The 16,944-nt window shown below is 42.5% G+C and overlaps 1 long non-coding RNA gene across 1 annotated transcript in view; it reads right to left on the bottom strand.

Moving 5' to 3' along the window:
- Positions 1–11,288, bottom strand: part of LOC130456080 (uncharacterized) — a 42,049-nt gene extending 30,761 nt beyond the window's left edge. Inside the window, exons 1-3 of the long non-coding RNA XR_008914373.1 lie at positions 10,819–11,288; positions 10,542–10,683; positions 7,899–8,014 (exon numbers count right to left, since the gene is read on the bottom strand). This is a non-coding gene — a long non-coding RNA (uncharacterized LOC130456080). The remainder of the gene's footprint in view (positions 1–7,898; positions 8,015–10,541; positions 10,684–10,818) is intronic.
- Between the last annotated feature and the right edge of the window lie 5,656 nt (positions 11,289–16,944).

Here is a 16,944-nt window from a genome sequence, read left to right as displayed (position 1 = left end):
ATTCCAGAGTCCTGGGTTGTCTCAAAGTCTCAAAGTAAGAAAGATAATCTTAGCATGGCGAGAGAGAATTGAGATCTAAGGGTAAATTCTTTGGAAAGGTCATGGGGAAAGGAAATGCTATGGAGGAAAATGGGTTAGGATATAGTCACAAGGGCCAATGGAAGGGCTGAGGATTGGCTCAGCTAAATTTCTATCAAGTTCTACAGCTGACTGATCATCATTGCCAACTTATACTTGACATTCGTATTCCAAATTAGGGAGCTTTTATCCCCCGTTTTGAGGTATTTCCCACTTTTCTCCTGTTAGAGCAAATGTTCTCTCAATCTATGATAAAATCCTCAGAAAGGCAAGGCTTAGAATATGGGAATTATTATAAGGATCATTTTGGTCTACAGACTGGCATGATTATATTTTGTTCAGTAGGTAAAGGGGAGTGTAAACAGTTTTTCAATCCAGAGCATCCCAATGTCCCCAAAGATAGAGAGAGGATGTGTGTGTGTGTGTGCGTGTGTCTTTGTGTGTGTGTGCGCGCGAAACTTTTAAATTTTAATTTCGAAATCGTTATGACGGTGAAATTGTGGTAAAAGACTTGGATTTTTCTGACTATTTGATAGCTCGGCATTATTTCCAAGTTAACAGGTTCAAGGATGTTACTTTTGAAAGAACAATTATAGAGAAATAAACAGTTTGCGAGATTCCGGCACTAGGAAGATGATTCCCCATTTTACCTACCACACTTAAAAAATTTAATTGCCAAGGCCGATACAGTACATGGAACGTTGCAACTTGCATTCTTGCTATTGGGTTTAGACAAACTCAGTACTGGGACCCTTTTTGTCATTTGAATAAGCAGTACCTCTGCCAATCCCGAACAACTAATAGGTGACACTGCCTGATGTTTCAACGTTTGAACCAATCCAATAATGTGGTCACTCTGATGCCATGCATCAGTGAGAATGTGTCTCCTCTTGAAAATAGAGGCTAGACAGATTGACTAACATGACGGCAAGGGAAAGTAATGAATGCTGCAGGGGATGTAGCCAAGTCAGTACATGAAGGGATTGCTGGTGGAGTGTTAAATTGATGCAACCATTCTGGAGGGCAATTTGGAATTCAGTCCAAAAAGCGCAAAAAGACTGTCTTCCTTTTGATCCAGCCATAGCACTACTGGGTTTGTACCCCACAGACATAATAAGAAAAAAGTATTGGCTAAGAATATTGATACCTGCGCTCTTTGGAATCTCTAAAAATTGGAATAGGAGGGGATGTCCTTCCATTGGGGAATGGCTGAACAAACTGTGGTATCTCTTGGTGCTGGAATACTATGGTGCTAAAAGGAACAATAAACTGGAGGAATTCCACGGGAACTAGAAAGACCTCCAGGAATGGATGCAGAGTGAGAGGAGCAGAAGCAGGAGAACATTGTAGACTGAGAAGGATACACTGTGGTACAATGGAATGAAATGAACTTCTTCATTAGTGGCAATGCAGTGATCCTGAACCATCCAGAGGGATCTTTCATTCTCTCTCTCTTTATTTCTCTCTCTCTCTCTTTATCTATCTATCTCTCTATTTCTTCCTCCCTCCCTCCCTCTCTCACAAATAGCTATCTTTCTGTGTAGAGAAAACAACCTGACAGACAGACAGACAGATAGATGGACAGAAAGACAGAGACTGAGAGAAGAGAATATATAAATAGATACACAGATAGATAGATAGATAGATAGATAGATAGATAGATAGATAGAAAGATAGAAAGATAGAGAGATAGAGAGATACATACATAGAGATAAGCAGAAGAGACTGGCTGGCAGACAGATAGATAGATATACATACAGACAGGCAGAGAGATACATAGACAGCAGAAAGAGTCACCCAGAAAATATAGAAATATTGGAAGACAGACAGCACACAGATAGACAGATAGAAAAGAGAGAGAAAAAGAGAGAGAGAGAAAGAGAGAGAGAGAGAGAGAGAGAGAGAGAGAGAGAGAGAGAGAGAGAGAGAGAGAGAGAGATACGTAAATACATCCATAAACACATGGACACATAGACATTGCTAGATGCGTCTTGCAGACTGTTGGACACGATGATAGGCACACAGACAGACAGACAGATATACAAAATAACAGAGAAACTAGTCCATCTGTCAGTCTTTCTGTATGTCTGTCGATCTGTCTATCTGTGTCTATCAGTCCTTTTTTCTCTCATTCTGACTATATATCCATCTATAGATCTAACTGTATCTATCTATCTATATTGCTATCTGTCTATCCGTGTCTGTGTGTCTATCCATGTGCCTGACTTTCTGTGTCTCTCTCAGTCTGTCTATCTCTACATTCTATCTTCCCTCGGTCTGTCCTTCCATCTATCTGTCTCTGTCTGTCCCTTTGTTTCATTCTCTGATATTCTCATGTTCTATTAATCTTTCAATCTCTCTGACTATCTCTCATTCTGTCTGTTTGTGTTTCTATGTCTTTTCGTTCTATCTTCCTATCTATTTACCTCTCTATCTGTCTCTCCCTGTCTATCTCTCTGTCTGTGTTTGACTACGTGTCTCTCTATATGCTATCTCTATATCCGTCTATCTGCCCTGCTACCTATCTGACTACCCATCTGCCAGTCGGCCTGCCTATCTGTCTTTCTGTTTGTCTGTCTCTATCTCTCTGGATTCTCACGGGATCAGGGAACAAGTACAAACTTTGGAGGCTCCAAACTACAAGCTTCTCCGGACACCCAGGCAACACCAGACCCGTCTAGGGCACAAGTTTGGGGTTTCTTGATTCCAGGTTGACAATAGGGAAACCGGGAATGCCATTGACCTTTGACGAAGCTCTCTGTCTGTCAGTCCTCCTGTCTGTCGGTCCCCTTGGCCATCTCTCAGTCTATATGGATATAGAGCTAGAGATAGAATGTGTTTTGTAGCCTTGTGCCCTGAGGAACTGCACACTGCAGTATTCTCGAGCAGTCCCTCCATCTCATTTCCTGGGAGGGATTGGTCTTGAATTGGACCGAGGCAGGGATAGGGATATTCCTCGCTACTGCTGTGTATGATTGGCTTATAAACGGATCACTCCTGGGCTCAGGAGAGGCCATTCGCTTTGTCCCTTTCGTAACTCGGGATTGGTCGAATTCGGGAGCACTCCCAAGGCAGGACTCAAAGGGGTGGGACTCCTGGTGCACACTGGGGGTTGTAGTTCGCCACGCTTCAACACCTTAAAACCCACAAAAGTCAGACACACAGGCTGATACATGCACAAACAGGCAGGCTGATAGATACTGTCAACGTGGGATTTAGGAATCCCAAACTTGTGGCCTAGTGTTATCTGATGAACCCCAATTTTAGATTTAGCCTGTAGATTGGAGACCCCAAAAGCTTGTCCTTGTTCCCTGTTCCCAAGAGAAACTACCCTGAAGGGAAATGATGAGCCTGGGTGAGATAAGCATATGCTAAGCACATTCTTTGTTTTAGGTAGCTTCCCCTATTGTATTAGAACCTTTCTCAGGAAGGCCAGACCTGGGCATGAACCATCCTTTAGTAACTATTGTAAGCATCCCCCTTCTCTTGCACCCTAGCTTCTGCCTATGATTCTTTTCCCTAGCTCCATTGTATCTTGTCACTGTAGTTTGAACACTCCCATTTTCTTTGTAGCCATAATGATGTCAGTCATCTTTCCCTGCCCCTCCTTTTCCCAAATGGTATATAGGTTCCCCAAATGCTTGTGTTCCTCCGAGTTGTCATCTAGCTTTGTGGAGCTCCCAGGGATAACATCCCCAGAGTCCAGGGTTTGCACCCTGAAAAGCTTGTGCTCCGACTCTGAGTAAAGGGCCAAATTGGACTTATTCCTATCCTGAGTAAAGACTTGGTTTTTCTGACTATTTAATAGTTCCATGTTAGTTCCAAGTTAACAATACATAGACTACACCGACAGAAATACAAAGAGATAGATAGATAGATAGATAGATAGACAGACAGACAGACAGACAAAAAGATAGAGACAGATAAAAATATGGATAGATAGGTAGATTGACAGTTGCACATACAGTGAGACAGACTTTTAGATACACAGAAAGGAAAACAGATAGACAAAATGACAGAGAAACTAGTCCATCTGTCAGTCTTTCTGTATATCTGTCAATCCGTCTCTCTGCGTGTGTCACTCCGTTTCTCTATAATTCTTTTTATATATCAGTCTACTGATCTATCTCTATTGCTGTCTATCCCCTTCTGTCTGTCTATCCAACTGCCTGATTTTCTGTGTCTCTCTCAGCCTGTCTGTCTCTCCATTCCATCTTCCCTCGGTCTGTCCTTCCATCTATCTGTCTCTGTCTTTCGTGTTGTTTCACTCTCCGATATTCAATGTCTCTGACTATCTCTCATTCTGTTTCTGTTTCTATGTCTTTTGATTCTATCTTCCTATTTGTCTCTCTGTCTGTCTCCCTGCCTTTCTTATCCCTCTGTCTGTGTCTATGTGTCTCTCTATGTGCTATCTTTATATCCATTTATCTGCCCTCCTACCTATCTGACTACCCATCTGCCAGTCGGCCTGCCTATCTGTCTTTCTGTTTGTCTGTCTCTATCTCTCTGGATTCTCACGGGATCAGGGAACAAGTACAAACTTTGGGGTCTCCAACTTACAAGCTCCTCCGGAAACCCAGGCTACATCAGACCCGTCTAGGCCACAAGTGTGGGGCTTCTAGATTCCAGGTTGACAACAGGAACACCGGGAAGTCCATTGACCTTTGACATTTCCTCAGAGAGGGGAATGGGGAGATTGTTGTGAGAGAAAAAGTGTGTTCTAAAATTTTAACTCAGTCTTTGCAAGATAGGATTGATGGTGGTGTGAATCCACAGAACATGTTCTACATCTTACATTCCTGTAATTTTTACTGCTTTTTAACAAATAACCAGATAAACAACAGAAAAGGAATCCCATGGGATTTTACAAGTCTGTGCTATGATCTTCATCACGTGTCAAACTGTAAGCAATTGTGTTTCCAGTAAAAAACCATAGTGTGCCTGCATTAACGGCCACCATTGGCAAATACAGCTCCTACTTTTCCTCATTGAATGCAGTGAATGTATTCACAGCATCAGCAATTAGGTGTGTCAACATGGAATCTAGAAACCACATACTTGGGGCCTAGTGGGATCTGGTGAAGCCTAGGTTCCAGGAGGAACTTGTAGGTTGGAGACCCCAAAGATTGTACTTGTTCCCTGTTCCCATGGGAATCCACCCTGAAGGGAATCCCAGGTGAGCAGTTTCAGACTGAGTGGGGAACCCTTAGGTGAATGACAATCCTAGTTAGGTACTCTCCCCTATTGTATGAAGAGACCCTTTCCCAAGAAGATCCATACCTGGCAGGGACCATTCTTCAGTATCCACTGTAAGCAGCCCCCTCTCTTACAACCTAGCCTTTGGCTAGGATTCCTTTCCTAAGCTTGATTGTATACTGTCAGTGATGTCCTTTGTAGATACAGTAATGACACTCGTCTTTCCCAGCTCCTGGATTTCCTCCATGTGGTTCCCCCAATTTTTTTTTACTTGGAGTTATCACCTAACCTGGTGGCTCTCCCAAGGATAATATCCACAGAGTGAAGGGTTTATGCCCTGGAAAAGATGTGGCGCCAGACTCTGAGTAAAGGATATAATATGGGATTTATCCCTATCCTGATTCAAGACTGGGTTTCTCAGAGTATTTGAGAGTTCTGTGCCATTTCCATGTCAACAAATGGCAAGGCAGCCCAGATGGCCAACTTATGGCTGCCTAAACCTCCAGCTAGTTTGACCACCAGATGTGAGGTACCCAGAAGAAATCATTGACCTCAGTCAGGAATAAGCTGGGAGGGTTCAGTTAGTTAAGCTAAACTCTGGACAAAGGAACCTCTCTTTAATTAGGAAGCAAGTGGGCAATCGCTTTTCCATGCATGCCCAAGCCTATATCCCAGGGGGACTGCTGCCAAGGTCATATTCATATATGTACATAGTTATATATATGATATATGATGGACCAGGTAGCTGGGAATGTTAGAAAAAGTGTGGAACATCAATCAAATGTGTTCCACGGGAAGTCGGCCAAAATGGAGCCCAGTCCAACCTGACCACAAGCTCCACTATTGACTAAGTTTTGTGTGTGACTGAGTGTTGGAACCTGTGTAGGTGAGTGAAGTAGTATTTCTAGTAGAAGGAAGAGGGAGGATAGTATAGGTGACATGCGTGAATGGTTGACTGAAAGTGTTAAAAGGGAAGCTTGAGTTGGAGTGTGAGAGCCAGAGCTTTCTCTAGAGGGTCTGAGTAACTCCTTTAAGGCTATTAAAACAGACAAAGTTTCCTCATGAATTGAAATGTCAGGGCTTAAGGTCTAAAGAGTTATCCAATTTAGTTTATGAAAGAGCTTCCTCTAGAAGCTGAAGAATGTAAGTTCTCGGTATCATCTCAAGGCTCTCTGGGGTTTGGGCTATGCTGAAGGTCTAAGGGATGTCCTCTGAATGCAGGTGATAGAAAAGTTAGCAAATAATGCCTTTCAAGTTGGGTTACAACAGTTCATTCCTCTGAAAAGCTAGAGAGGAGGGGAGGAGCTGCCCATCTGCGCAGGGGATTATGGAGCTGAAAGCCAAAGGAGGTCCAGAAATTCTTGACTTTACTGTCTAATCTTTTCTTCCCAAGTTTTGCTAGGAAAAATGTGTGAAATTGTGTATATCAAGTATAGTAAATTTTGATTATTGCCAATAAGATGCATTTCCTTTGAGGTATTAACTTGGTTATTTGAGTGCAGTCATTTCACATTTTTGTCAAGCTGGTATTTGTTTTTAAAGAGCTGGAGTGGTTTTTTTTTCAGTTTACTGTGTGTGTGTGTGTGTGTGTGTGTGTGTGTGTGTGTGTGTGTCTGTGTGTGTGTGTGTGATTTCTGGAGTAAAGAATGTTCATTTGAGGATGGGCAACTACAGACCTGACTGGTCTTTAAATTGTTGTCAAAGGACATGAAATATGGGGGGGAATGCTTTGCTTTTAATGCTAAGGAAACCCTGAACATTTTTTATATGAGCCACAAATTTCCTCTCTAGGAGTAGCTTTAGCCATAGGCCAAAGTGCTTTGCCTCAAGGAGAAGAGAAAGGCAAATTGGCAGCCCAAAGGAAATTAGAGTAAAAAATGAAAAAAGGGAAGGGAATAGTAGAGGTGTTCCTAGTTAGAGGAAATTTTGAACCTCTTCCTTAGTAACCCTAAGTTCTGTTTTTGGAGAGAAAACGTTACCAGTTTGAGTTTTTGAGAAAGGAAAAGCAACATCTACAATAACCTGATTTGCGGCATTTTGAAGGTCAATTTCCAGAGTGCAACCATTTCAATAGATAAGTTCTTGTTTGAAAAGACCAGGGAATAAGGAGAACTAATTTTCCTTTTGAAGTGGAGAAAACTGATGGTTTTGTGTGCATTATTTCTGATGATCTTTGGCACATGACTACTAGAGAAAGAGACCTGGGAAATTCCTAAGACAGTTCTATGAATGCCCTGGATTTTACCCCTCCCTCCCCCAGTTCTGGTATGGGGGTGAAGAGATAAAAACCTATGAAAGGGAAGATTTGCCTGAAGAGGATTCATAGGAGCCAAAAGCCTAGACCAGAATTTACTGCAGCCCAGAATCTGAAGTATTACTCAAGGTGACATCTTTAAGAGATATCCGAAGGAGTCCCCAACGTACGGAATCTGGAGAAGGATTGTTTCCTATCCTTTTCATTGACTTGAGAAATAATTCTACAGCAGAGGGAATATTGGCCATTTATTTCTCATGAGAATTCTATTTACCTGGAGCCAAGGCCCATTAAGTAGAAAACCTAGAAAGGACAGACTTAGTCCCCATTTTGAGTTGAAGGAGGAAAGTTGAAAATAGGAGCACTTTACCTCGTTAAGAGGATGGAACGGAACATCTGTCCATTGGAGAAGTCACAGCAAAGATTCCAGAGTGCTGGGTTGTCTCGAAGTCGAATCAGAAGACGTTAGGAAAGAAATGATGGAGCCTAGAAGGAATTGGTAGTAAGAAAGATAATCTTAGCATGGCGAGAGAGAATTGAGATCTATAGGTGAATTCTTTGGAAAGATCATGGGGAAAATAAATGCTATGGAGGAAAATGGGTTAGGATACAATCACAAGGGCCAATGGAAGGGCTGAGGAATGGCTTAGCTAAGTTTCTATCAAGTTCTACAGCTGACTGCTGATCATTACCAACTTATATCTGACATTTGTATTCAAATTAGGGAGCTTTTCTCCCTAATTTAAGTTATTTCCCACTTTTCTCCTGTTTGATCAAATGTTCTGTCATCCTATTATGAAATCCTCAGAAAGGCAAGGGCTAAGATATGGGGCTTATTTTAACAATCATTTTGGTCTACGGACTAGCATGATTATATTTGTTCAGGAGTTAAAGGGGAATGAAAACAGTTTTTTATCCCGAACATCCCCACGTCCCCAAAGTTAGATTGGGAGGGTGTGTGTGGGTGTGTGGGTGTGTCTGTGTGCTTGTTTGAAACTTTTAAATATGAATTTCAACATTGATTTGAAGGTGAAATTGTGGTTAAAGATTTGAGTTTTTCTGAGTATTTGATAGTTTGGCATTATTTCCAAGTTAACGAGTTCAAGGATGTTACTTTTGCATGAACAATTATAGAGAAATACACAGTTTATAAGTTTCCAGCCCTAGGAAGAGGATTCTCCATTTTACCTAGCACATTTGCAAAATTAAATGGCCAAGACCGATGCTGTACATGGAATGTTGCAACTTGCATTCTTGCTATCGGGTTTAGACAGACATCAGTACTGGGACTCCTTTTTGTCATTTGAGTAAGCAGTATCTCTGATAATCCCGAACAATTAATAGGTGACACTGCCTGCAGTTTCAGAGTTTGAATCTATCCAATAATGTGGTCACTCTTATGCCATGCATCAATGAGAATGTGTCTCCTCTTGAAAATGGAGGCTACCAGATTGGCTAACATGACAGAAAGGGAAAGTAATGAATGCTGGAAGGGATGTGCCAAAGTTAGGACAGGAAGGCATTGCAGGTGCATTGGGGAATTGATTTAACGATTATGGAGGCCAATTTGGGACTCTGCCCAAAGGGAGCTAAAAGACTGTCTACCTTTTGATCCAACCATGGCACTACAGGGTTTGTACCCTAAAGAGATAATAAGAAAAAAGACTTAGACAAAATTGTTCATAGCTGAGCTCTTTGGAGTGGCCAAAAATTGGAAAAGGAGGGGATGCCCTTCCACTGGGGAATGGATGGACAAATTGTGGTATCTCTTGGTGCTGGAATACTATGGTGCTCAATGGAATAATGAATTGGAGGAATTCCACAGGAACTGGAACGATCTCCAGGAATGGAACACTATCCACATTCACGAGGAAAACTATGGGAGTAGAAAAACCAAGAAAAACAACTGCTAGATTACAAGGGTCCAGGGGGTTAGGGATGGGGATATAGACTCTAAATGAACATCCTCGTGCAAACATCAACAACGTGGAAAGAGCTTCTCATCAAGGATACATGTCATACCCAGTGGAATTGCCCCTCGGCTACGGGAAGGGTGTAAAGAATATAATTCTTGTAACCAAGGAGGAAAAATATGCTAAATTGACTAAAAAAAATATGAAAAGCAATAAAATAGAAAATTTCTGATCCCGGCTAGAAAAGTTTGAGAAGGATCAATTCTCCAGACTTAGTTTCTGGTCTCCAGCTGTTTCAAGATTTTGCATTTCTTCCTTGGCCTCAGGTGTCAGTTTCCTCCCTGAGGAGTCTACATCATTTTCTTTAAATGGCACCCAGGATGATTGTTGTGGGTTCAGAGATGCACCCCAGGAGATTGGGAGGGATACCATTGGGAAGAATGCAAGACTCTGAAACTTGGCTTCAGAAGAAAAAGAGACATTTTATTGATTTGGAAGGTCATGTTGAATGTGGTCAGGAGGCAGCCGAGGTGGAAGAGCATGGGTGCAAAAGCTGCTCCTTGGGAGGACAGCCAGACATCATGCCTCCATGCTGCGGTTTAGCTATCATTTGACAGCAGTGAGGACAGGACCCAGAAACAAAGGGTTTGTGGAGGAGGTTTGTCCCAGGCCATGGGGCTAGTTCTTGCCATCTGCAACATTAAGGAAGGGGTGTTTCTCTTTGGCATCTCATTAAAAGGGGAAAGAAGAGTGAGTAGAACCAGTGAAAGGTGGGGACTGCAGCTGAGGAACAGCTCATCTCTCCACAGTTTGTGCACTATCCTCACTAGAGTGCATGGGATCTCAATGGCGGCTAACATTCTGTGTCCTTTTGCCTCCCTTTCTTTCATAGCCTGCCCAAGGAAATGCCATTCTTGTTTAGTAAATGCTCCTTGTTGGGAAATGTCAGGACAACAGGTTAAGATCCCTGTAAGTAAGGTGCAGTGCTTAGCCTCTAAGATCTTGATTCCTTGCTTTCCTATTCAAGACTTTGATCAACTCATGGAAGAGACTGAGAAGAAGGGTTTCGACCCATCATCCCGTCTGCCACAGCCACTCACCTCACTGGCTAAAGTGGAGGTCTGCCACTCCCCCTCCAATCTTGAACCAAATACATCTTCTGAGCCATCTGAACCCAACTGGGACACCATCACCTGCTTTGCTTGCCTGCAACCACTTATCCTGATTTTCTAGAGTGGACACCTGAGAAGTAGAATGGGAAAGATCGAGTGACTTATAAATTAGATAGAGGGATAGACCAATGAACAGACAGATTGACAGACACTTGAGATCAATTGATAAAAAGATACATACATAGATAGGTATATACATACATACCTATGTAGAGATAGAAACCCAGAGAGGACTGATGGGCAAACAGACACATTGACTGACAGATCCATAGATAGGAAGGCAGTAAGACAGAAAAGCAGAAAAACGAAAGTCTCTGTCTTTCAGTCCTCCTGTCTGTCTGTCCCCTTGTCCATCACTCAGTCTACATGGGTATAGAGCTAGATATAGCTTTGCTCTTCTTAGATTGTGGCCTGAGGAACTGCATTTCCCAGTGTGCTCCAGGGGTCCCTCCCCCATCTTTCCTGGTTGGGATTGGTCTTGAATTGGACTAATCCTAGGCTGGGTGAGGAATGATGCTCCCTACTTTACTGTGCGTGATTGCTAAAGAGATGGACCAATTCTGGGCTAAGGAGGGGCCATGGGTATTGTCCCTCCCCCACCACGGAATTGGTCGAATTCCGGACCAATTCCAAGCCAGGACTCAAAAGGTACAGATTCCTGGGGCACAATGGGGCTTGTAGTTCCCAAGGATATCACAACACTTGAAAAACCACAAAAGAAACACAGACAGGCTGACAGACGTACCAACCAGTAGGAGAATAGACAGAATAACATATCAAATAATCTGTGTGTCACTTCTTCTGTCTGTCTAGCTGTCCATGTCTCCGTCTACATAGAGAGATCCGGTGGGTGTTCAGTGGTTGTGGCCTACGGGACTATATCTCCCAGCATGCTCCAGGGTTCCCTCCTTCTTATTTCCCGTGAAGAATTGGTCTTGAATTTGACCAATCCTCTGCTGGGCAAGAGATGATGCCCATTTTCCTTTCATAGGATTGGTCTTGATATGGACCAATCCCATGCTAAGGAGGGACCATAGACATAGTCCATCCCCCAACACAGGATTGGTCCAATACAAGACCAATCAGAAGCCGGGACTCAAAGGGCTGTGACCACCTGGTCACATTGGGAATTGTAGTTCCCCAGGATGTCACAACACTTTAAAACACACAAATGACATACACACAGTGTGAACCATGCCAAAACAAGCAGGCAGATAGATACATAAACTACACCAACAGGAACACAAAGACATAGATAGATCGATAGATATATAAGTAGAAAGACAGACAGATCGACAGACATATAGATAGACAGATACATAGAGAGACAGAGAGACAGATAGAGACAGAGAGATAGACAGATACAAAAATCAGGATATATAGACAAACAGATGCACATCCAGTGAGACAGACTTGTAGATACACAGAAAGGAAGGCAGATATACAGAATGACAGAGAAACTAATCTGTCTGTCAGTCTTTCTGTTCATTTGTGTATCTGTCTGTCGCTCTGTCCTGTCTTTTCGTCCATCAATCTGTCTCTGTCTGGTAGTCTTTTTCTCTTTCCTTCTATTCATATCAACCTAGTGATCTTTTTGTCTATCTCTCTCTTTTTGAATCTGTCCACCCAAGTCTATCTCTCTAGATATTTGACTGTTTATGTCTATGTATCGATCTGCTTTACTCTCTCTGTCTCTCTATGTGTGTCTAACCCTCTGTGTTGCTATCCATCATTCTCTCTGTCTATTAATATATCGATACCTCAGTCTACCTTTCTGTCTAAATGTCATTATATCTAACTCTATCTCTATATCACTGTTTGTGTGTCTGTCTATCTATTTATCTATTCATCTATCAATCAATCAATCTATCTCATTCCATCTGTGTGTCTCTGTATATCTCTATCACTCTATCAACCTGTCCATTTATCAATCGGCATATTTGTTGCTTTTCCTCTCTCTGTTTTTCTCTCTGTCTGTCTCTCTGTTTCTCTCTCTCTCTCTCTATTCCTCTCTTACAAATAGCTATCTATTTCTGTAGAGAAAAAACTGACAGACACACAGACAAATAGATGCACAGAAAGAGAAGAACTAAGAGAAGCAAATAGATACATACATACATAGTAACATACATAGAGATAACCAGAAGGGACTGGCTGGCAGACAGATGGATAGATACACATACAGACAGGCAGATAGATACATAGATAGCAGAAAGAGATACACAGAAAATATAGATATATTGATAGACAGCACACAGATAGACATATATATATATATATATATATATATATAGAGAGAGAGAGAGAGAGAGAGAGAGAGAGAGAGAGAGCGAGAGAGTGAGAGAGAGAGAGAAACCGAACAAGGAACAGACATGGACTTAAGGACAATCACAGAGAAAGAAATACATATATATACAGACACATAGATAGATAGACAGAGTGTCAACATGGAATATAGAAACCTCAAACTTGTAGCAGAGTAAGATCAGATGTAGCCCAAAGTTAGGACTAGCTTCTAAATTGAAGACTCAAAGTTTGTACTTGCTCCTTCTTTCTGTGAGAATCCACGAAGAAGGAAACCATAGCCTAGCAGTTTCAGATTAAATAATGGAGCCACAAGTGAATACCAGTTCTACTTGATTGGGACAAAGCAGATGCTCAGGACCCTCTTTGTTTTAGGTTGTCTCCCCTGTGGGATCAGAGATCTTTTCCAAAGTAAATCCCCACCTGATCAGGAATCATCTTTAGTCTCCACTGTCAGCAGCCCTTTCCCTTACACCCTCTCCTCAAGCTGTGATTCTTTTCCCAAGCTTCAGTGGATGTTGTCAGTAGAGTTTGAACACTCCCATTTTCTGTGTAGCTAGAGCAAAGTCAATCATCTTTCCCTGCCCTTGGGTTTCCCCAAAATGGTGGAGAAGTTCCCCAAATTCTTTTCTTCTTTAAACTGTCCAATCAGGTGCTATTGCCTTTCCCAGGGGTCAGTGTCCAGAGCCACCAGAGTTCAGTCCTGGGGCTCTCTGGAGCCTTGAGGCTCCTACCTCTGTCCAGAGCTCTACAGTCACATTGACCCCCATTTCCTTGACTAAAGAGTGAGTTCTCTGACTATTTAGTAGTTTTGTGTTTTTACAAGTCACCAGTAATTAGATACATAGAGAGATACACAGATGCATAGATACATAAATAGACACATAAGAGCACACAAAGACACCCTTGTCCATCTCTCAGTCTACATGGATATAGAGTTAGAGATAGCTTTGCTCTTCTTAGGTTGTGGCCTGAGGGACTGCATCCCCCAGTGTGCTCCAGGGGCCCCTCCCCCATGTTTCCTGGTTTGGATTGGTCTTGAATTGGACCAATCCTAGGCTGGGTGAGGAATGATGCTCCCTACCTTACTGTGCTTGATTGCGAATGAGATGGACCAATTCTGGGCTAAGGAGGGACCATGGGCATTTCCCGCCCCCACCATAGGATTGGTCCAATTTTGGACCAATCTCAAGACAGGACTCAAAAGGGACGGATTCCTGGCGCACAATGGGGCTTGTAGTTCCCCAGGCTGTCACAACACTTGAAAACCCACAAAAGAAACCCAGACAGGCTGACAGATGTACCAACCAGTAGGCGAATAGACAGAATGACAGATCAAATAATCTGTCTGTCTCTCCTTCTGTCTGTCTAGCTGGCCATCTCTCCATCTAAATAGATTCATAGAGAGAGATCAGGTGGGTTTTCAATGGTTGTGGCCTACGGGACTACACCTCCCAGTGTGCTCCAGTGGTCCCTTGGTCTTGAATTTGACCAATCCTCTGCTGGGCAAGAGATGATGCCCATTTTTCTTTCATGGGATTGTTCTTGATATGGACCAATCCCATGCAAAGGAGGGACCATAGACATAGTCTATCCCCCAACACAGTATTAGTCCAATGCAAGACCAATCCCAAGCCAGGACTCAAACGGGACAGATTCCTGGGGTACAATAGGAGTTGTTGTTCCCCAGGATGTTACACCACTTTAAAACACACCAAGAACATACACACAGACTGATCCATGCACAAACAAGCAGGCAGATAGACACATAGACTACATCCACAGATACACATAGACAAAGATAGACAGATAGACAGACAGGCAGATAGATAGATAGATAGATAGATAGATAGATAGAGAGACAGACAGACAGACAGACAGACAGATAGATAGATAGATAGATAGATAGATAGATAGATAGATAGATAGATAGATTCGAATAAACATCCATAAACACATGGACACATAGATATAGCCAGGTGGGACTTGCAGACAGAAGGACATGCTGATAGACACACACACAGGCAGGCAGAAAGACAAAATGACCGAGAAACTAGTTCATCTGTCAGTCTTTCTGTATGTCTGTCGATCCATCTCTCTGTGTCTGTCAGTCTGTTTTTCCCTAATTCTGTCTATACATTAATGTATTGATCTAGCTGCATCTATCTATCTGTATTGCTATCTGTCTATCCCTGTCTGTGTGTCTCTCCATCTGCATGACTTTACAGGTCTCTCTCAGTCTGTCTGTCTCTGCAAGCAATTCTGTTTCCTGCAAAAAAAAAAAACCATACTTTGCCTGCATTAATAGGTCACCACTGGCAAATACAGCTCCTGCTTTTCCTCATTGAATGCAGTGAATGTATTCACAGCATTAGCAATAAAGTGTATCAACATGGAATCAAGAAACCCCAAACTTGTGACCTAGTGGGATCTGGTGAAGCCCAGGTTTCAGGAGGAGCTTGTAGGTTGGAGACCTCAAAGATTGTACTTGATCCCTGTTGCCATGGGAATCCATCCTGAAGGATATCCCAGGTGTGTAGTTTCAGACTGAGTGGGGGACTGTCATGTGAATGACAATCCTAGTTAAGTAGTCTCCCCTATCTCTTCAAGAGTATCTTTCACAAGAATATCCACACCTGGCAGGGACCATTCTTCAGTATCCACTGTAAGCATCCCCCTATCTTAGACCCTAGCCTTTGGCTAGGATTCCTTTCCTAAGCTTGATTGTATCCTGTCAGGGATTTCCTTTGTAGCTACAGCATTGTCACTCATCCTACCCTGTTCCTGGATTTCCCGAAAATGGTAGAGAGCTTCCCCAAATTCTTTTGTTCCTTGGAGTTCTCACCTAGCCTAGTGGCCCGCCCAGGGATAACATCCCCAGAGTCCAGGGTTTATGCCCTATAAAAATTGTGTCGCCACCCTCTGAGAAAAGAATACACTATGGGATTTATCCCAATCCTGATTCAAGACGTGATTTTTCAGACTATTTGACAGATCTGTGGTATTTCCAAGTTAAGAAATGGCGAGCCAGTTAGGATGCCCGAGTTATGGCTGCCTAAACCTCCAGTTAGTTTGACCATTAGATGTGAGGTACATACAAGAACCCATTGAGTTCAGTCAGGAATCAGCTGGGTGGGTTTGGTTAGGTCAGCCAAACTCTTGGCAAAGGAAACACTTTTATTTCAGGAACCAAATAGTCAATTGCATTTCGGTGCATTCCCCAGTGTACACCCCAGTGGGACAACTTCCAAGTTCATACTCATATAAGGATATAGTTACATATATGATATATGATGGACCACATACCTGGGAATGTTGGAAACTGTATGGAACATTAATCAAATCTGGTTCCAAGGTAAGTTGACCAAAATGGTGCCCAATTCAAACTGACCACATGCTCCATAAGTGACTAAAGTTTGTGTGTGACTGACTGTTGGTATCTGTGTATGTGAGTGAAGTAATATTTCTAGTAGAAGGAAGAGCGAGGAGAGTATAGGTGACAAGCATGTATGTTTGGCTGAAAGCGTTGAATGGGAAGCTTGAGTTGGAGTGTGAGAGCCAGAGTGTTCACTACTGCATCTCAGTAAGTGTTTTAAGGCTGCTATGATAGAGAAAGTTTCTGCATGAATTTAAACGTCAGGGCTTAGGGTCTAAAGAGTTATCAAATTTGATGTATGAAAGAGCTTCTCAAAGAAGCTGAAGAACTTGAGTTCTCCGTTTCTTCTCAATGTTCCGTGCGGTTTGGGCTATACCGTATGTCTAATGGATTTCTTCTACTTGCAGGTGATAGAAACGTTAGCAAATAATGTCTATCAAGATGTATTACAACAGTTCATTCCTCTGAAAATCTAGAGACAAGGGCAGGAGCTGGTCATCTGTACTGGGGATTATAGAGCAGAAGACCAAAGGAAGACCAGAAATTCTTGACTTTACAGTCTAATATTTTCTTCCCACCTTTTGGTAGGAGTAATGTGTGAAATCGTGTATATCAAGTGCAGGCAATATTGAGTATTGCTAATGAGAGGCA

Source organism: Monodelphis domestica, chromosome X (genome assembly GCF_027887165.1).
Source record: "Monodelphis domestica isolate mMonDom1 chromosome X, mMonDom1.pri, whole genome shotgun sequence".
In the NCBI taxonomy this organism is placed as follows: Eukaryota; Metazoa; Chordata; class Mammalia; order Didelphimorphia; family Didelphidae; genus Monodelphis; species Monodelphis domestica.
This window is presented reverse-complemented; position numbering and strand designations above follow the sequence as displayed.